Source organism: Ambystoma mexicanum, chromosome 4p (genome assembly GCF_040938575.1).
Source record: "Ambystoma mexicanum isolate Mex_15411 chromosome 4p, UKY_AmexF1_1, whole genome shotgun sequence".
NCBI lineage: Eukaryota > Metazoa > Chordata > Amphibia > Caudata > Ambystomatidae > Ambystoma > Ambystoma mexicanum.
In genome coordinates, this window is record NC_090927.1 from 173,276,146 (window position 1) to 173,296,990 (window position 20,845).

The 20,845-nt window shown below is 45.2% G+C and overlaps 1 protein-coding gene across 2 annotated transcripts in view; it reads right to left on the reverse strand.

The window, feature by feature from the left end:
- SCARA5 (scavenger receptor class A member 5) overlaps window positions 1-20,845 on the reverse strand; it is a 1,246,105-nt gene that overhangs the window by 628,692 nt on the left and 596,568 nt on the right. The gene's annotated exons all lie outside the window — the stretch shown is intronic.

Below are 20,845 nucleotides of genomic sequence, written 5' to 3' on the forward strand. Positions count from 1 at the left end.
TGCCAAGCTACAACCGCAAATGACATGCAGGTCCTACTTTCCCCTCTTAGCAACGCAACTCTGGAACTGTATGCCCAAAAACCTGTGACCAGAAGAAGGCCACCTGACCCACAGGAAACAACTACAATTGCTGGCTATTTAACAGCACACCAGCATGAGACACGCTCTGGAATATACTCAATGGAAGCAGGCACACAACCAGTGCTGAAGCCTCAACCGACCAGACCCCTATCCTTTGCAATATCATCCCAGTGCATGAGACTCCCATACCAGGGAAACGCAGCACACACAACACTAACTTAGAGTGCTAAAAAACAAAAGCAAACACACTCAAGTACCATAAAACAGAAATGATTAGAACGAATACTTCCAGAACCTTCCTTCACACTACCTCATTTATCACCCTGAACATTACTAACCACCTCAATAACAAATGGCGGCCAGCACCATGCTCCTTATATATGTAACTAAGACATATGCTTGTAACAGCACCTCGATGCCCCTGAGCTCTGTGATCACTTTATAAATGCAAATAAATAAATGGAATAAATAAACATGTAACCCCATTGTCTACCGCCTCTACTCCCTTACTAACATCACCTTAAGTGACACATTGTACAATTTCTCAAACATGGTCCCCACATGCCTGTCAGTTATGACATCTAGACTCATCAAGCTATGAAAAAAAAACCTGCAGTCCCATCACACACACCCACATCAGTGGTTAACGAAGACCCAAATCCCTTTAACCTATCTGATATAATGGTATTGTATTGTATTATGCTTGTCACTTATATAGCGCCTTTTACCATTATTATAGTCTCAATGCGCTGTTAGTGGGAATGTCCTCCGAGGACCGAAGTCTAGAGTGTTGGCGATCAAAGAGTACGATTAGGATGCATGTGGGCATTTGGCCAAAAAGGCTTAGCAGGGCTGGCCAGGCTCTGGTAGAGAAGCAACCCATGAGGACAGGCCTGTCAATGGGTGCTGATGCTATCAGACAACGTATTCTCAAGTGTTATCGCCAAACCCATAGAGGCAGAACAGCACTCAGGGACTCAGGTACTTCCGAACTGCACCCAAGAATGCTTTAGGTTTTTGCTTTTGCCCCTCCTGCTATTCTATGAACATTTCACCTTTCCTCTGTTCTTACAGAGCCAAGGGCAGTGAGGGCAACAGAATGGCAGAAGGGCACTATATAACATTACTTCAATTCACAATACACAACATTAGACATTCATACATTTCAGTTGGTTACCAGATGAAGAAAAGGCATTTAACACATTGAATACAATATTTCCTTCAGTGTTAGTACAGTGACACCTTCCTTACATTGTACAATGTAAGCCCTTAACTCTGAACTACCACCACATCCAGAAACAAAGGCATTGCACAAAGTTGCATTTTACTCACACACAATAACACAGAAACCAGTGGTGGCTATAAAAACTGCATTTGGTGATTGGAGGCTTACCACACAGTCACAGTCTTAATTGGCTACAGGAATGCTCAGCTCCCATGTCAGCAAAAAAAAAAGTATGTGCTAGACAATCATGCTGTTTGTGGTACATTCCAGATGTTGACTTTGTGGTCATTTGTAAGGGTGGAGTTGCTAATGTTAATGTTAATGTTAATGTTAAAGGACATTTGTACCGCGCACTATCACCACCGGAGTGGTCCCCTGGCGCTCTGGCGGCTCTGAAAGAGGGAGGGAGAGGTGGGTTAGTGGGTAGAGGCTGGAAAAGTGCAAGATTGCAGTGATGTGCTGTTGGCAGCCTCAGCCCGGTGGTTCCGTCGGCTGGGCCTGGGGTGTATGCGGCCGGTAGTCGTCGTGTGCTGATGTGCGAGTCTATGTGTGTTTTTTGTTTTGTTGTTGCAGTGTAGTGAAGTTCGTGCGGTTTGTTGTGCTGGAGGTTTGTGGTTGTGTTTAGTTTGGAGCATGAGAGGTGTATGCAGAGAAGGAAATTGTTAGTGGTATTGGTTAGTTGGTATCTCTATCCTGGATTGACCGTTGGGCTTGTGTAATCTTACACGACGGGGTGCTTGCGCACCCTGTGCCTCAGGAGGTACGTGCCCGTTTTTGCATTGGAGGCCGTTTGAGCATTTAGCTGTCCCCTCCGTCCGTTCCCTTAATAACTTTGCATGCTCCTCACCCCCACCCACATGACTAGCGCACCTGCTAGTGTCCATACTTCCGATTGTGTGGCGATTGGTGGTATCTCGCCCCTTCCACAACCCCGTGGTACCTAGTTGTGGCTGTACGGGCGGTGGGGGATGGTAAGGGTTGTCTGGAATTGTTGCCTCCGTCTCCCTGGGTCTCGCAGGTGGACCCCTGTGTCCAGCGTCAGCCCTACTGGTGCTCAAAGTACTTCTCTCGGTTCTAGGGGCTTGTCAATGTCCTTTCCTGTTGAGTCATTTGTCCTATTGTTGTTTCGGTTTTAGTCTCTGGTGCCGAAGAGCCAGGGTTTTAGTAATTTTCTGAATTTAAGGTGATCTTTGGTGTTCCTTATTACTTTTGGGATGTTGTTCCAGGTTTTCGCGGCTAAGTGGTAGAAAGTGGTGCCTCCGAGTTTCTTCTTGATGTAAGGTTTTTGTTCCAGTCGGATTTCGTTGCTAATAAAATAGTGACTAGCCTATTCTGAGTTCCTGATGGGATTACTCAAGAAATGATATGACAAGAGTCCACTGTACCTATTAGACTGTCCACAAATGTTGTAGGATGGACTGACCAATATGATGATGATTTCTTTGCGCAGAGAACATACTCATAATAACTCAGGTTATTTATTTATGTATTTATACATTTTCAGAGACTTCCCATGTATTGCACTGCCCCATCCCCCTGCACATTTCCCCTTCCCTCTTCGCTGCACTTGTGCAATCTCAATGTCACCTGGCCTAGTAAGATCGCTGTCTCTGTCTTCCCTCTGTTCCCTCTCCCTTGCAATGTCGCGCCTTGAAACACGTGTGTATCGGCGCGTCATAAATGCCATATCATATTTATCATTTCAAAAACCCAGGACATCCTGTCCGCCCTCTCCACCCCTACCCTCCTCTCCCTCTCCATCTGTGCTTGCTGACCCTCCTTTAGCCACCCCCCACCATCCTTCTCGTCCTTTCCTCTTTTCTCCCCTGATGAGATCACTAGACAAGTCCGATCTATGAAAGCCTAGTCAAAACAGGTTCATCCCTGTTCCTCTAAAACCATCAAGGACCACATTGACACCCTCGCTCTGGATCTTGCTGATTTTTGCAACCACTCCTTTGCCTCCGGATCCTTCCCCTCCCCTCTGAAGCACTCCTTTGTGCATCCTCTTCTCAAGAAACCCACAGCTGATCCTTCTTGTCCAGCTAACTATCACCCAATTTCCATTACTTCCTTTCTGGGCAAACTCCTGGAAAAGTTGGCCATCTCTCAGCTTAACCTTCATTCCAATTCTGTTGGCTACCTCCATGACCACCAGTCTGGCTTCTGAGCTGCCAGAAGCACGGAAACTGCTCTCCTGAACATCCATGAAGATCTGCTCTCCAAACTTGACTCTAACATTCCCTCTGTCCTCATCCTCCTCAATCTCTTTTCTGCCTTCAACATGGTCAACCATACCATCCTGCTCAACGGTCTCCGTGTAAACCAGGGTATCACTGATCAGGCTATGGCCTGGCTGGCCTCTTTCCTCTCAGATCGACCCTCCCAGGTCCAACTTGGGTCCTTCCTTTCATCTATCTTCCTCTCTACCTGTGGTGTTCCCCAGAGGTCTAACCTCTCGCCCTGGCTTTTCGACCAATACCTGGCAACTCTCACCCACTCCGTTGCCACTTTCTGCTCAAATTTCCAGTGCTACGCTGACGACACTCAACTCATTTTCAGGCTGCCCTCTGCCACCTCCTATCGCTCTCTCATCTCTGATTGCCTAACTGCCATTCAAGATTGGTATGCCGCCAATGATCTTTGTCTGAATGCCAGCAAGACGGAGATCCTCCTCAACGGCACAACTTCACCATCCTTTCCCCTCACTCTCTGGATGGCCTCCCTTGGCCCTCCTCCTACCCCCACCTGCGAGGCTAAGAACCTCAGGGTCATCTTTGATTCCAAGCTTTCCTTCTCCGCCCATATCTCTGAGGTCCTCAAAAAGTCAAACTTCCTACTGCACCTCCTCAGAGGTACTCTGCCTTTCCTCTCCTTCCCCCAGAAGCTCATGGTATCCTGAGCTCTGGTTCTCTCTAGCTTGGACTATTGTAACAGCCTCTTTCTAAAACTACCTGCCTCTACTCTCTGCCCTCTGCAACTAATCCAGAACAGTACTGCGAGAATTGGCTCCCAGTGGATGCAAGGATTACATTCAAAACCCTCTGCATTGTCCACAAGGCTTTCTGGGGCCTGGGTCCAAAATACCTTCAGCTATCACTCCGCAAATACCCCCCCCCTCTCGAGCCCTTCGCTCCTCTACCTCCAACTCCCTCAGGGGCAGTCATTTTTCAAAGAAACAAGCTGGGGGTAGATCTCTTTCTTCGATTGGAGCCTCCCTCTGGAACAAACTCCCTGCCACTCTAAAACTTGAGGAGAACCATCTCCGATTCCGGAAGCACCTCAAGACCTTCCTCTTTTCTCTCCCTTCGCTTCCCCTCTCCCCTGCTGATCTGTTCTCTCTTGGCATCGTGCACCTGGCCACCCTCTGTCCTCCGGGCCCAAGTACCTGCTCACCCTGCCACCCTCCCGCACTGCCTCTGGGCCACCCCTTGCACTGGGGTTTGTATCTGTACCCATACAGCCCCCCTTTTACTTCCTGCACTTATCAGACCTACCCTGCCGGCTGCTTTAAACCTAGCACTTGCAAATTGCTGGCTGCACTACCACTGTTTGTCGCCTTGATTATTTATTTATTGTTATTTATCTGTTTCTTCTCTGCTTCGCACTTTCCACTTCTTCCCCCTTCCATGCACTTTTCCCCTCCCCCTCTCCCATGCACTTGTGCATTCTCAAAGTCACTGGGCCTAGTAAGATCGCTGTTTTGTTCTCCCCTGTTCCCCTCCCTTGACTTGTCACGTTCTGAAACACTTGTGTACGAACGCAACAGAAATAAAATATCAATATCAATATCAATATCACCCTAGATAAAAAGCCAAAATAAAATATTGGTAATAACCAGGTATTGTCTACCACAGGAGTAGCCAACAGATCACCCCTCCAGATGTTTTAGACTAAACATCCTATCAGCTCCAACAAAATAGTCTGTGGTGAGCATGAGGGACCATTGGATCTATAGACCAAGACATCTGGAGAATGACAGGTTAGCTACCCCGGGACAACCTAGGGCCTCCTTACAAGTTGGAAAGTATGCCAGTGGTAAATCCGCTGGAATGCCACCCAACTGAATTACCATTACTGCCACTTGGTCCGGCACAATTACTGCCGGATTACAAGTGGTGGTGGCGAGGTAAGTCCCCATTTATCTTGGTGCTTTTTTGGCTGAATTATCTGGGTGGAATTTATGCTTCCGTAATTCTGCTGATTTTGCCAATTTTATTTTGGCGGTGAGTGGGTGGTAAAACCTCCACTCTAGGCCCAACCTCATTATTTGGTGTAGTATTAAAGTTTGCGGTAATGGATTTACCACCAATTTTACCTTATAATGCCATACAAGTAATGAGGCCCATGTCTTTACACCTACCCAACGTAATTTTTCAAAATGCAATGTAAAATGGTGCGATGTCTCAATTTTAGCAGGGCATCAAGGCCACAATAATGTTATCATCTCATTGGCCAAGTCATGTCATGGTCACTGAGACACAGCAATAATGTGTATAATTGAATGGATGGTGAATAGTTATTGTCCTCAAGCAACACTTTTGTAAAAGTGTGAAAGTAGCTCCACAGCACTACACAAGTGTTTTGATTATTATGCAATACATACTGCTGACTGTATAGGCCAGTTAGTAGCATGAAGGAGTCTTCCAAACCATGACATAAATCATTGGGTGAGGGCGGATAGCTCAGGGGCAATGCAATTGTTTTGGAAGCAAGGTTCAAATCCCCTGATCCCGCACTTAGAAAACCAATCTCTGGCATTAAGCTTGTTACAAAAGAACAATTATAATAATTATAATTGTAGAGCTCCATTAACACCAACACAGCACAGAACATCTATATCATTACAGTTACTAACTTGCTAAATATCTGGTAAGATAGCTCAGTGGTTAAGCATTCTTCACAGATATTTCAGTGGACAACTTGCAGTGACTAGTGCAAATCTCAGCCTGACTGACTCATCCCTTCATTCTTCCATGATTGTTGATTTGATTGCCAGTTAGTTGCATACCATTTCAATTATTACAGTGCTTAGAGGTGAAAGGAATCCAGATGTAAGTGATATATCCACACCTGATATAGATGTATCACTTTGTCAAACCCACCCACTATCCAGCATTGAAATTTGCACTATCCTCATATGCAGTAGCAATGATGGTTGGATGAACCCAAGTGTGATTTTTGTATCCTAACATGTTCTGGGTGGGGATGAGCAGATGCGGTTGCAACGACCTTTACAAAAAGGAAAATATGATGAATTGCCGTCTGATGTATATGACCTGGCTACTCAGCGCCCACCTTCATAAGCACCATTCCTAAAGCATAGAGTTTATCTGTGCCCTCCTGCATCAGTATCCTGATTTGATGCCCCTGCTCTACTAGTGGGACAGAGCAGCTTCTGAGGACGCAGTTGCCCATTTGACAGGTCTAGTGACAGCCACGTCTCTGTGGCACCCAGCTGTAATTTAAGATATGCACCCCTGTATCAAAACTATCATGATGATAAGTATCCCAAGCTGGTGGCAGGGTAACGTCTAAAGACAAGCTATCCCTGACTGAAGGCATGACACTACTTATGATCATTACGGCCACATCGTATTTGATTATTTGATATCACACATGTGTCAGCTCCTGTGAGCCATGCTCAGCTGTGGAAGGGTATGTGTATTCTTGTCAGACAGGCTGAGCCTGCCAAATGACAGGATAGGAACCTGAATTGCCATGCCTCTTCTTTGATCTCTTTGTGAGGTTAGGTAACATGATCCACCAGGGACCGAATGCACAACAACAGGCAGCTGCCCTGGGCTCCGGCATCAAAGGAGCACACCCATTCAAAGAGAGCAGCCTCAAACCAGGGTGCTGCATTTCTAAAGCTCTTTGTTCCTAGTGAGAAGGAAAGGGGGCAGTGTTAGAGTAGCCAGCAGGGCTCCGTACAATGGAGGAAGACTTCCACCATCTTGCTTCATCCTCTCTCTCTTCCCTTTCTGTTCCCTCCACTTCCTCTAGAGCCAAGCACCTTGGGTGTGATGTCAGATGGGCAAAGTCCACTCATTTCAAGAACAGGGAATGGACACTAAGGCAGGGTAACTTTAGTCTTATCACCTGTAGACTTTTGCCTTTAAAAGAATGGGTCTCCCACCACTTCTATGAATCATCTTGAGAATCATCCTTGGATCATCACCTGAGAGGATTGTGTTGGGCCCTGCTGGGAGAGCAGTCCTTTCCAGAGTCCTCCCGTTGTGAGGAGGAGGCTTTAGTGGCAAGGCAGAGGAGCGCTCTGCCCGCAACCATCCCCAGGGACCATTGGGGGTGACCTGCTGTTGGAACAAGACCTTGCTTTCTGCCAGCCACAGCAGTATCCAGGTGCTCACCATGTTTGAGCACCCCTACAGTTGTGTATCAGCTTCTCCTGGGTTTTGGAGCATGAGAAAAAGGACCCATCTTGTCCTTCGGTCCCTGAATTGGGCCTCACAGCACCTAAAAGCCAAGTGTTTTCAACACATTTCAAACCAGCAGGACCCTTGTATCTGTGAACAAACTTCACCAGTTTAGAACCACATAGTGCCAGCTGGAGTGCGTTGTTGCTGCAGCTCGAACCAAGAAGTACCACTGAAAATGCATTTGCATGAACTGCTTTCGAACCGCAACCTGCTTCATCGCCACCCCCACTCAGAGTTGATCGAACCCGGTGTCCCTCAAACCAGGACCATCAACATCAGCAGCAAACTGACTCGCCCATTTACATGTGAGACTCCGACAGTCTAAAGTCCTTCTTCACTTCTCTTAGGATGCAGGGTATGTGTTAGACTCCAGCATTCTCAATGGCTTTTCCAGCCACTTCAGGATGCCAGGAAGGTGTGAGCCTCCATCAATCTCAATAGATTCTCCAGCTCTCTCTGGATGCAGCATAATTGTGAGACTCCCACAGTCTTGAGGGCTTCTTCAATGCTCTTAGGTTGCAAGGTAGGTGTTGGACTCCAGCATTCTCAAATCTTTTCCGGCCACCTCAGGATGCAGAGTAGTGTGAGACTCCTGCAGTCTCAAGGTCTTCTTCACTCCACTCAATGCAGGGTAGGTGTGAGACTCACCACCGTATTACCACCGTGTCGCCGCCACCATGTCGCCGCCAACAAACATCGAACCCTGGTGACTGTCTGATCTGCATTGTTGGAGTAACATTTTGGACCGCAGCTACCTTCCCGTTCGACCCCGGTTTGACACATGATTGCCACTGGATCACTGCGCCTGCCACATTCTCGTACCAAATCGAACTGTCACACTGCACCGAGAAGCCTGGTTCGACATCGTCGAACTGCCAAGTCACCTGCAAAGGTGTGCCTTATTGAATGATATCTGCCCTCATGGTCCACCTTTGGGCCCTGGAGACTTGATACTGCCCTTATGTTCCTTCGCAAAGCTCAATACGTATCCTTTTGAATATTGTGGTCTTTTTATTTCCTTTTCTCCCCTGTCTCATTACCCAGAGTGATGCATGTATTTTATCTTTGAATATTCTGTGTTCCTTCTACAGGGGTGGGCTTTTAGTTAGTTATTATTGTACATGGTGTGTTTGTTTAAATTATATAATTTAAACAACCCTGATTCGACAATCCTTTATGTTTGACTATTATTCTTCAATGTTTGCGTTGCTACTTAGCCACCTTCACACCCAGTATAGGCTTCCCTCGGCCCACGTTACCACAAAAGGTGAAGGAGGTACTTTTCTTAATTGTGCCTGTTACCTTTATGATTGTGTTGGCTCTTGGTTTATACAAGTGAGAGGTCTGAGTGGGCGCTGTAGCCTCTACTCATCCTTGTACTCCTGCAGGGCAGAATCCAATTCGTCAAAGAAACTGGGTTAATTTCACTTACTCCCTTAGTAACCAAATTGTCAGATGATAAGCAAATACTTAACAAATGCAGCAGAACAAGTGAGAGGGACGATTGAGGTCATGTGCTCTATCATTTCATCCTTCCAATAACTCCCAACCTACCCTGTCCTAGAGAAGAGAATGGACAGACAGAGTTTCCTGACTGAAGTGTGATTCATTGCATCAGGACAAATTGTGGCGTGCTGTGAAAGCAGACGAATAATATGAACACCGTTTCTGTGCGAACCAATGTGTAAAACAATGACATAGAGCCTTTGACACACACTCCGTTGCTGTTTGTCTTGGTTTGCAGGCTTGTTCTTGTTGTCCACTGGGCATTCTCAAAAGTACACAGTGTACTGCCGCGCCATGCCCGCGCGTGCTGACTCGGAAGAGGAACAGCAGGGCTCAGTTTTGACAGGACTGGTATGAGGTAAATGGAATGGGGCATGTGTCCTTCCGAGATGGCGGTCTCCAGGGTTCCTTTTCTGTAAAAGACGTGAATTACTTCTGACAAGTACACTCCTGGGCCAATCAGATTATTGCTTCAGTCATCTGGCGGTTTCTCTTCAGCCCTCTCCTGTCTCCCAGGGACTCTGTGATGGAGTGATACCATGTGGATATGACCGGAAGTGTGGTGGCGTACACAGGTTTTCTTCAGAGGGGATTGGGGGGGGGTGGAGCAGCGGGAAACTCCCTAATTTTGTCTTTTTAATTTTGCCTTTAATTTTAATAATTAAAACTTAGCCTTCTCTGTCTTTTCAGAATCAGACAGGAGTCAGCAACATTGAGCTGATTAAAGAAAAACATGTTATGAGCAAGAACAAACATTAGAATTTAAGACTATCAGAACCAGTAAATAGGTTCTTCCAAGAATCAATCTAGGTGAGTGATGCTAATTCTAAACATTGATTTTCTGAGTTTTATGAGCGAATCAACTAGTGGCAAATAGAAGTAACAGTGGCTGTTTCGTTTTTTTTCTTTTTTTCCTTTAGAAATTTTCAGAGTAAACAGTAAACGTGAGTTAAATTACTCTCCTGAAGAACCATTACACAATAATGGGGAAACACGTGTAGAGAGTTACCATATTTTGACATTGAAGAAAAATGATGAGTTTAATTTGTTTAACAAACTAACAGATGTGGAACGAACATTTAGATTATGTTTTAAAGCATGTGGTGAAAATATAAAACTGAAGATTAAAGCATATTGGAACAGAAATTTTGGACTTTGGTAAAATTATTTACTTAATTTGATCTTTATTGAACTATATGAAGCGTCCTCACCGAATCCTATTTAACTAACTTGTTTGTCGCATTAGAGTGAAAATCAAAATTCTCATATCATTTCAATTTGCATCATGATTTGATGTTGGTATGCCTCTTCCTAGTTTTCATAACTGTGCACTGCTATACGCTTCTTACTGTGCATTCCTGAGCAAACTGTCACCATTTTGTTGAGTAACCTGACTGCTTGCAGAGTCAATAGATTCCCACTCCCCTACATGTACTCACTTGGAAAGAAGATCAGCATCCGGGTGGGGGGAGCCAGCCAATCAAATGCCCGAATTCCAAGCTGCCTGACGGCCAGCTCCCCCTGTCGCCATCTTCTCCCTACCCTCCATCACTCTATTTGTTTTTCTCCCCTCCCCACAACCCTACTTACCTTTTTTCAGCAGCTCCTTCCCCTCACCTCCCGCTAGCTGCCCTGGAAAGGGAAGAGGGGCTCATCCGGAATCCCGCCTTCCCTTTTCATGGCGGCCATTTTAGGAAATTATTTTACTTCCTACAACGGGAAGCCGCGCACGTCCCCTTGTAGGAAGGAAAATCCTTTTTTTTTTTAGCACCCAGGGTTACTCCTTCGGCAACCCGTGCTGCTAATAGCCTTCACCCCCCCGTTCCAGGCCCTGGAACGCCATATTATTGTTGGAAGGTCATATGCTCTGGCATATCCTGCACTCCCTACTTGGATTGTATGATGACTACCTTCACATATGAATAATGCAAACATTCAGCATGGGAATGAGTAGGCTAGTGAGTTTCAGTCTTGATTCCCTTTCTTAAAGAGGTGATATTAACCGATGCAGCAGGCTGTCCCTGTCAGTAACGGCCCGCCGCTCATGTTAGGGGCCTGAGCGAAGCTCAGTGTCCCTGGGGAACCAGTTTCATCCAATTTTGAAATTTCTTTTCTTAATTTAATATGCACCTCGGTTTCTTGCAAAAACGTAAACCCCAAATGAACCATATCACAACAAATAATAATACATAAATATATTGCCAAAATAGTATACAATTAATCACAAATTACAATATCACAATATATAATTACTACTTTCAAGAACCATACATATACTACAATACCAAATTTGAAGAGAAAATCAAATCCATTGTTAAAAATAAGCCGATTCTATGCTCTTAAGTTCTCTTACATATAATTCTGCAGTCACCAGGATCAATGGTGCCCCCGAAAATATCGTACTGCAAAATTGATTAGAATCAAGATCCCACCATCTATGAACTATGGAGCTATATCCAGCTATAGAATTGACATGTAGCTCAGGGCAGCCAGTGAAAACATGCTGGATGGTTTCTATGTTATTATTACATAACCTACAAAGTTGCGACGAGTAAGGAACACCTTTCCATGCACCCAAAATCTCTAGTGTGGCCATCCAATTACATGTATCCTATTGTTGTGCATTAAGCACGTGCAGGATGCTCAGTGGGCGGGTGTAGGAAGGCAGTCCCTTGAATCCAGACATGACTGAAGGACAGGAAGAAGGAAACCTTGCAACATAAATAGTGTCATGACCCGCTAAGCGACGAGTACCGAGCGGATGGAAGAACTCTACACCACGACATGGAGCGGCGCAAGAGAGCAAGAGGAGACTCGCCTGTACTCCTGATGGGAACCAACAGGAGCCGTTTCTGTGCATGCTGCAGGTAGAGTGTAGCCCTGTATTCTGGAAGAGCCCATCTCCAGAGTACATGTATCCCTAATGCCATGTATGGCCCTGGAACTCCAACTGGTGACCAGTTACTGACCGCGATGATTGCGAGAGATGATAAACAGACTGGTAAGCACTGACTCGCTTAGATATGATTAGAGAATGGCATTGGCTCCTTCCCACATGATGCTGTGGTTCTACCATGTGCTTTAATAAGGGTATCACCCTGGCTATTTAATGCATGCAAGAGGGGTCTTAGATGCTTTATTGGATTGGGACGTGGTTAAGGTCTGCATATTGGTTTTACATAGATGCAGCACTAGGATAGATTGTATGAGTAGATAGGAGGCTACCATTCCAGCACACACACCCACACACACACACACATTCAAACACAAGACATGGCACAGGCACACATACTCATTCCACCATTGTGAATGTCCTACGTAGATGGGACTCACAGCGCTTTCCCCCCCAAAGAAAATGCGATGTCTGTCAAGCTATCTCAATAGAGCACCCTCAGTAAAATATTGGACTGCAATCTTACGATTGCGTTTTAATATTTGGCCTAATAGATCACTGCTAATGAAACACATGCTAATTTCAATACAAGAACATTATTGCCGCTTCTGTGACATTGTAAATATGTCAGAAACACTGAAACATCTGATAACACAATGTCTGGCTCTGGTAGCTTCTAGAAACACTGACTTTACAAGACACTGCCGATTTTTAGGCAATTTGGAATTAGAACAATGCTGGTCAGTGATATTGAACAGCTCTTATCTTCCAATCCAAATAGCTTCAGTCCATGTTTTGGAAAGTCTGCATTTGGAAAATGAAAACGACAATTTGCTACCTTCTAAATAACGTTTACTTCTTCCACTTCTTGAGCGTATTGACCCAATATAAATTAGTAAGTGCGACAAATCTTTCTCCTTTGTATGTGGTGTGTGATCTTTTTTTAAAATGTTTTATGAATGGCATTATATATAGAGAATAAAGGAGCGCAAGAGTGGATTGATGCGCGGAACTGATTCCGGTTAATACGGTAGGACCTCAGGAGTAAAGTCGCAAGTAGCATTTGAATTGAGGGTGGCTATATAGCGAAAATTGGGTGATTATTCTAGATACAAAAACAAGATAGACAATAATTACGATAGACATAATGTACGGTTTAAAGTCAATGTATAGTGAAGTCGTTTCCCAATGTGTTTAGGGGAACAGCAAGTTGAGTATACGAAATTTTAGAACCTTTAGTTTTTCAAACAATACATAGGCAATTGTTTTGTGAAAGGGCAATAGGGATAAACCAGTCACAATGAGGTAAACTAAATAAAAACTATATCCTTAAATTAGACAGTTTGAGTTCGAACGGGGCAGTTTATGCATATATTCACCAAAATGGTGTAATCATTTTCCCATCTTACTTCCAGCTGCACGGGGAATTTTTCCCAAAGGATATACGAATAGAAAATGTACTTTCAACCTTCTACAAACGGTAAGCAAAATGGCTGCTAGCAATGGGTTAGCATAATTTACTTAAACCATACTCATCTAAACAAATCAAAGAGTACAGTTCTACACACTTATATTGAAATATTTAATGTATTCTTTTTTCATTTTTCAGTTTTTCATCCCTCGCTCTACTCCCCTTAACCCCAACCCTTCATTTCTGTGATCACGTACTTGATTTATTATACTTGTATGTTGATGGAATTGTTTGCGCATTACGATATTGTAAATAACTATGTAATATAGCTCAGTCATAAAAAGGAAGAGTATGCCCTGATTTGAGAAAGGCCAAGAGGCGGAAACACGTGTCATCTGAAGGGGGCAATTGTGATGATTTTTTGTGTAGCATTTTTGAATGAATGACACAACAGGTGTATGACTGTGTGCAATAAAACACTTGCATACATTGAAGTTTGGCGCAAGTCTCCACAAGAGTTTCTTCCTTTATACACTTATACTTCCTAAGGTGGTACCTAGCCTTCCTACCACCAACTCTGGGGAGACGCGACAATATATATTAACAAGGAAGGGTATCAGAAATATTCCTGAGTTTGGGAAAGGCCTGGAGAGGACGAGCTGCACAGTTCCATTGCGACTGTTGAGTTGCACTCCTGCATCAGAGCTGGTGATGATGTTGGGAGTAGCACTGCAGACTGCCGAGCCGCACACCTGTTAAACAGCTTGCAAGGAGGCTGTAAAAATCATTAGGCTTCTTGAGTCTCACACTTAGCCTGCATCCTGGGGGAGGTGAGCAAGCCCTGGAGACTTCTGGAGTCTCACAACTACCCTGCATCCTGGGGGAGGTGAGCAAGCCCCGGAGATGTCTCGAGTCTCACACCTAAGCTGCATCCTGGGGGAGGTGAGCAAGCCCCGGAGACTTCTGGAGTCTCACACCTACCCTGCATCCTGGGGGAGGTGAGCAAACCCCGGAGACTTCTGGAGTCTCACACCTACCCTGCATCCTGGGGGAGGTAAGCAAGCCCCGGAGATGTCTCGAGTCTCACACCTACCCTGCATCCTGGGGGAGGTGAGCAAGCCCCGGAGACGTCTCGAGTCTCACACCTACCCTGCATCCTGGGGGAGGTGAGCAAGCCCCGGAGACTTCTGGAGTCTCACACCTACCCTGCATCCTGGGGGAGGTGAGCAAGCCCCGGAGACGTCTCGAGTCTCACACCTATCCTGCATCCTGGGGGAGATGAGCAAACCCCGGAGACTTCTGGAGTCTCACACCTACCTTGCATCCTGGGGGAGGTGAGCAAGCCCTGGAGACTTCTGGACTCTCACACCTACCGTGCATCCTGAGATGCCTGAAGAGGCATTTTGAAATGATTGACGAAGCAATTGACACTGCTGGAGCCTCAGTATTACACTCCATCCTCGGATGGCTATTCAACAGGTGATATCTTACACCCACCCTTCATCCTGAGAGGACTGAAGAAAGGAAATTGACTGAAGGACTCTCAGGCCTACATTGAATTTCTCAAGCACTAAAGACTCAAGGAAAACAACGTCCCTGCATTATATGAGGTCTGCAGAATCCATTGGAACTGCTGGAGTTTCACACATATCCTGCAGTGTGATGTGGCTGGAAAAGCCACTGAAAATGCTGGAGTCTCACACCTACTCTGCATCCTGAGGGGAGTGAAGACGCCCTTGAGATTATGGGAGTCCCACACTTGCGCTGCATTCTAAAAGCTGCAGAATGTATTGAGATTGATAGAACCTCACCTCTACACTACTTTTTGACAGAGCTGAAGAAGCAGTGTGGAAGGCTCGAGTTTCACACCTTCGCTGCATTCTGAGAGTTTTTCAGAATCCATTGAGAATGCTGGAGTCTCACGCCTACCCTGCATCCTGAGGGAGCTGCCGAATGCTTTGAGATTGTGGGGTCACACCTCTACACACCAAGGGCTGAAGACGCGGTGCAGAATGCGTGCGTCTCACACCTTCCCTGCATTCTGAGAGGTCTGCAGGATCCATTAAGACTGCTGGAGTCTCATCCCTACCCTGCACCCCGAGAGGCTGGCATAAGCTAAAGCGACTAGTACCTCACCTACCGCCTAGGAGAGAAGAGTCTGATATAACTCTAAGAATCGGATAAAGCATGCTGCTCCCGGAAGGAAGAGGCTTATATAGGACCAAGCAAGAGACTGCTTAAGCAAATACCTACAATCAAAGGCAAACGGCTGGTGTAAGCCTGGACTACGCTGATCTCGATGAGTGGGAAAAGAGGCTGGCGGAAGCTGGGGAGACTGGAAGTACAACGAAACGGAGAGACATCCTGACACGTGTGATAACTACCTAATAAATACTTGAAACTTGCATTTTTAATCTCTCATGTGTTCATTCCTCCATCCTCCACAGCTGTTCTCAAGAGGTTGTCACAGGCAGCTGTTTGGAATTGATTCCTGCTTCAGTTTTGCCATGAATAATTACACCACCAGCGAGGGAACATCTGTGCAAGTGAACCTGCCGAGCTTGACTAAGGGAGAGAGGGAGAGAGTGTGTGAGCGCACTCCTGTGTGTGGCTGCATGTGTGCATGCGTGCGTGTGTCTCTATACCGAATGGATCATTTGATGGACCTACTGCCTCCTGTACAAAACGCTGTGATACCCCCGGGTTTGGGCGTTACATAAATGCAATAAATAAATAAATAAATAAGTTGATCACATTTGGGTGTTTGGAGGCCTATCAGTAACAGACAGGGACTGAGTCCGGGATGAACAATGAGACAGTGCAAAGTTCCTGGAAAAGATGGGGGATGCGTTAGCACATCCGGGGCAAAGCATCCCGCAGAAAGATCAGCGCTGAACCCGGAACTTTTCGCACTGTTGTTTGCTGGAGTCTCCTGTGCTATTGAACAGGGAAGCAGAATCTAAAGGATTGCAAGTAGGGGTCCGCAAAATGCACTTTCCCCTGCTGAAAATGGGGAGAATTCATAACCTTTCTCCATTCAACATTTACAGGTTGGGTGTAAAAAAGGCATTGCAAACCAACCAGAAAACAAGTGGCAACACCGGCCTGCATGCACGTGCACAGGGGCCGGCAATGCAATGAATCCTTATGGAATTCGACTACTTTCTAGAGGTGTAAGAGACAGGTGCAGTTCCCAGTGATTCACGCTTCTCCATCCGCATCTGAATTAGAAGCGGGCGGAGAGTCTGCAATTTTCTTGCATGGAAAAGGGAAGGGGGCGGAGTGCATTGTATTCCCTGTGCCCAATCTCCATCTACGAAATCCATCCCAAATGGGGCAGGTCATAAAAAAGGCAGGGAGCTTGCCTCCACCTGTCTTTTACAATCCATGCCAATTTACGGCCACATTGAAAACAAGCACTGGCAATGCCAACAGTTTGGGATTTTGTGTAGGCATGGGAAAGTAATTTGCCAGGCACTGCCGTAGTGATATTAACAGGCCATTGATGGTATCAGCTGCAACATGGTGTGAGCATCTGCCCATCTAATAGCAGTGCCTGGCATACACCTAATCGTTATACACAAGTCAAAATTGTTGGCTTTCACAATTCTTGTTTTTAACAGGAGTTCAGTGAAGGATACACATACTGCTTATAAATCGAGTGGATGAAGACAGACCTGGTTAAGGCATGCTTATTACACCAGTAGACCATTTACAGCTCCAATTAAATAATTAACTCTCAGAAGACTGATTTGAAAAAAAACACTGGCATGCGCTTTGAGTGCAAAGTTTGATGAAGAGGCTTGAATAAAGGGTTAATGTGAGGAGGTGTTTTGTGTTTTGGGCCGGCAAGGGGAAGAACTGGGTTGGAATAGCCAGAGGGATCTGCACGTCCATGGGCAGTCCATGGGTGGACAAATAACCCACAAACACCTACAACTTTGCGTCCCTTCTCATATGCTATATGTGCTCTAGTGCAATAGTTTCGGTTCATAGGTGGCACTTAAGCACTACCAAATAGCCCAAACTTATCAGCTGTAAGCTGTCAGCAAGCTGCCAGAGATTTCTTTTTGATTTGTTTTGGAAGGGTACCTCGGGGTCACTGTTGAATCCTGGGGACTTCACATTCATGGGTTGAGTGGGGGAGAAGCCAACACAATGCCACTCTTCTAATAGGAGCAGGAATGTGTTTCAAAGATCAGAATTAATTTAGCTTTTATTTGGCCTTTGTTCACATAATTTCATTGATTTACAATTGCCCTATTCAGATTTTCCATTGTCCATTGAGCTCTCCCAAATTCTATGACGCCATTTTGATGTGGACATAAGTCTTCACCCGCGAGTATCACGGCATGCATGCATTCCTAATTAGTTTTCTTTCTCACTCATTTGGTTTCTTCCTGTGTCGCATCAAACCACCATCTATGCAAATTAGCATTGGTTCATATACTAGCATCCTGCTTTTGATAACACCTAACAATGTCCACCCATTATAGACTGAAATGACGCCCATCAATGCTCACCTAACAGAGAGAAGCAGAGCACCCCTTTCATAGGGGGTCATTATTTACAGGCATATTTGCCCCACACTTCACCCCCTCAGGCGGCATCAGAATAGTCCCACCAATGTTGGGCATACCATATAGGACAGCCCCATATCACAGGTTTCGCAGAAGCAACGATGTTAGATTTGTGGTCTCCCCACCTGTTTTTCCTATAAAATAAGATTTTCAGGCAAAACTGTTCCTCACTACATGTCTGTGAGTGTTATGGAATGTGTTCCCAATCTGTATAATTATGTGTTTTGATAAATGTATGTGGAGTTCTATGCCCTTAACAGAAATACGTCTGTTTGTAATCCTTCTGAAAAACCAGCATAGTACTCCTAATGATCCCTTTAATACAATGGTAGCGTGGGTCTAGTTTGTAAACTAAGGAACTTGTCCTGCAGGTCCAGTGGGATTTTAAAGAATTTGTGAGGCCTGTACCATAATCAATGAGCTCCACCCACCTCCAAACTCGAATCAAGTCCAGAAGTGGTTTATTCATAATTCCTTGACACAGGTCTGGCCCAGTTCAAGGAGCAGCAGACGATCATTTGAAGTAGCAATTGGGAGACAAAACATTGCAAATCATGTAAAGAAAGAGGCCACTCTTCCCCCAACACTGAGGAAGCACTATTGCACTTTTTTCCCACCTGGGCTTGCCATCAGGCTTTAGCTTACAGACGGGCCTCCAAGTGGCCGAAATCCCTAACCTGATCCACCTGCACTCATTTTACCTGCAAAGATAAAACATCTTTTCCAGTGACAAGCCATATGCTTAGGTTTCTGGGATGAAGGCGATATTCAGGTAAATGAACATGCAGACTCTAGACCTCATTCAGACCCTGCCGTCCGGAAACAACGGTGCCGGGAAGCTTACTGGCATGATTGTATCTGGACCGGCATATTACAGGTCTGCCTGCTGGAGCCGCTGTGCCTGACAGCTCTGACCCTGCCGAGCACAGCGCCCATGGTAGGCAGAACCGTCACGGAAGCACCGGCACCGTTAACAACAGTGCCGGTGCTTCTGTGTCCCCACTCACATAGAGTGCTATGGGACTCTATGGGAATGGGGAACAACATTTTACCGGCACCTGACTTACCGGCAGCTGCACTAGGAATGGCCTAGCTGCACTAGGAATGGCATCAGTAAATATTTACAGGTTTGGCGGCAACCTGCCGGTAGCACCGGCACGGTTACCACCAGACACGTAATGAGCCCCTCTGTCTCTTAAATACAGGCAAATGAAGTCAAGGCAGATATGCTTGCAGGTGCAAGCACGGCTGCTAAAAGGTGGAACAATAGGACAGGGCAGATTTCCCCCTAAGACTCAGACCCTAGTTAATATTTAGGTAAAACGAAGAGAGAACCACATAGGAATGGGATGGGTACACAATTCAAAAGAGGAGTGAGATCCTCCTTTTAACCAATCCAAATGATTATTGAGGAGTGACTGCTGGAGCTTGTATTTTTTCACTGGAGGTACACTAGTTATATTGATGGTACATCTGTCCCTGATTTTGTCCTTCTTTTACACTTCCTTTACAATGGCCATGGAGCAGTTTGGTTTCACAATTTTTCCAAAATGTGTGTTTGAATGGACAAGTGCCTGGAGGATTGTGCTGGCTTCTGGAGCGATTTGTGGTCCTAAAGGTCAGCTTCTGGAAGATTTTGCGAGCGAGCGAGATCAAGTTTCAGAGCAGCAGGTTTGCTAGTGGTTTTACAGCTCTAGTCAAACAGGTATCGTCAGGTTGCAGGTGATCAAACAGTTTTATAAGCTGCAATATTTGGCATCTTTGGGTCAGGCGATTCGGCCTCCCTTACCATTTTTTTCCTGGTGATATTGGGGAGAGTGATTAATGGTCAGTTTCAGATGTGGCTGTAAATTAGTACTAACGAGGCTAATGTTCAAACCTACCCCTTCCTGTAGGATTACAATATTCTATTTCTGAACCACCACCATGCTCCTATTTCCTTTTATGGTACACTATATAACCCCCTCTCCTTAAACTCTTCAGAGGGCCTTTCTAGTTAAATTGATTTATTTTTCAACATACGTTTAATGAGAAAGATATATTCCTTGAGACTTGGGTTTCTATCTTGTTTCCCCAAGACTGCCATGTTTGCGACATGCATGGTCACCATTGGAGAACAGGCTAAATTCGGAACCTAAAAGGACACATAAAAACTCTTATGTAGATCTTTGAAAGACTTGTTTTTGTTTGCATTCGCCTTTGCCCTGAAGAAGAAAATATACATGCGAAACACATGTTTTCAAACTTACTATTTGCATATATGTTGGCATAAAACATTATTGAAAATACATTTCAAGCTTTTTAAAGACCTTTTTTATTTGAATTTTAAGAAAACACTGAATATTCATCACAGTGAATGGAGAACCAAAAGAACATCTTGTTCGTAGGCTGTCAAGGTATACCTAAAATCTACATCGTGGATCTCGCTAAAGTCCAGGCAACAAATAGAAAACGTAGCCGATAACAACAAAAAAAATAATTACATAACAAAGACTACAAGTGCAGTGCACCCACACAGGAAATGTGACACTCCTCTTTATATCTATTAGGTAAGATGAAGTAGACACAAAGAAGATCATGAGACGATGCAGAGATCCAGAGAGGTAAGAGAGAAAGGGATGGGCAGCTGAGAAAAGTGACAGGAGTCAGAGGTAGGAAGACGTGAGCAAGAAGCATGATTAGAGTGTCAGTGAAGAGGAGGGTCACCTA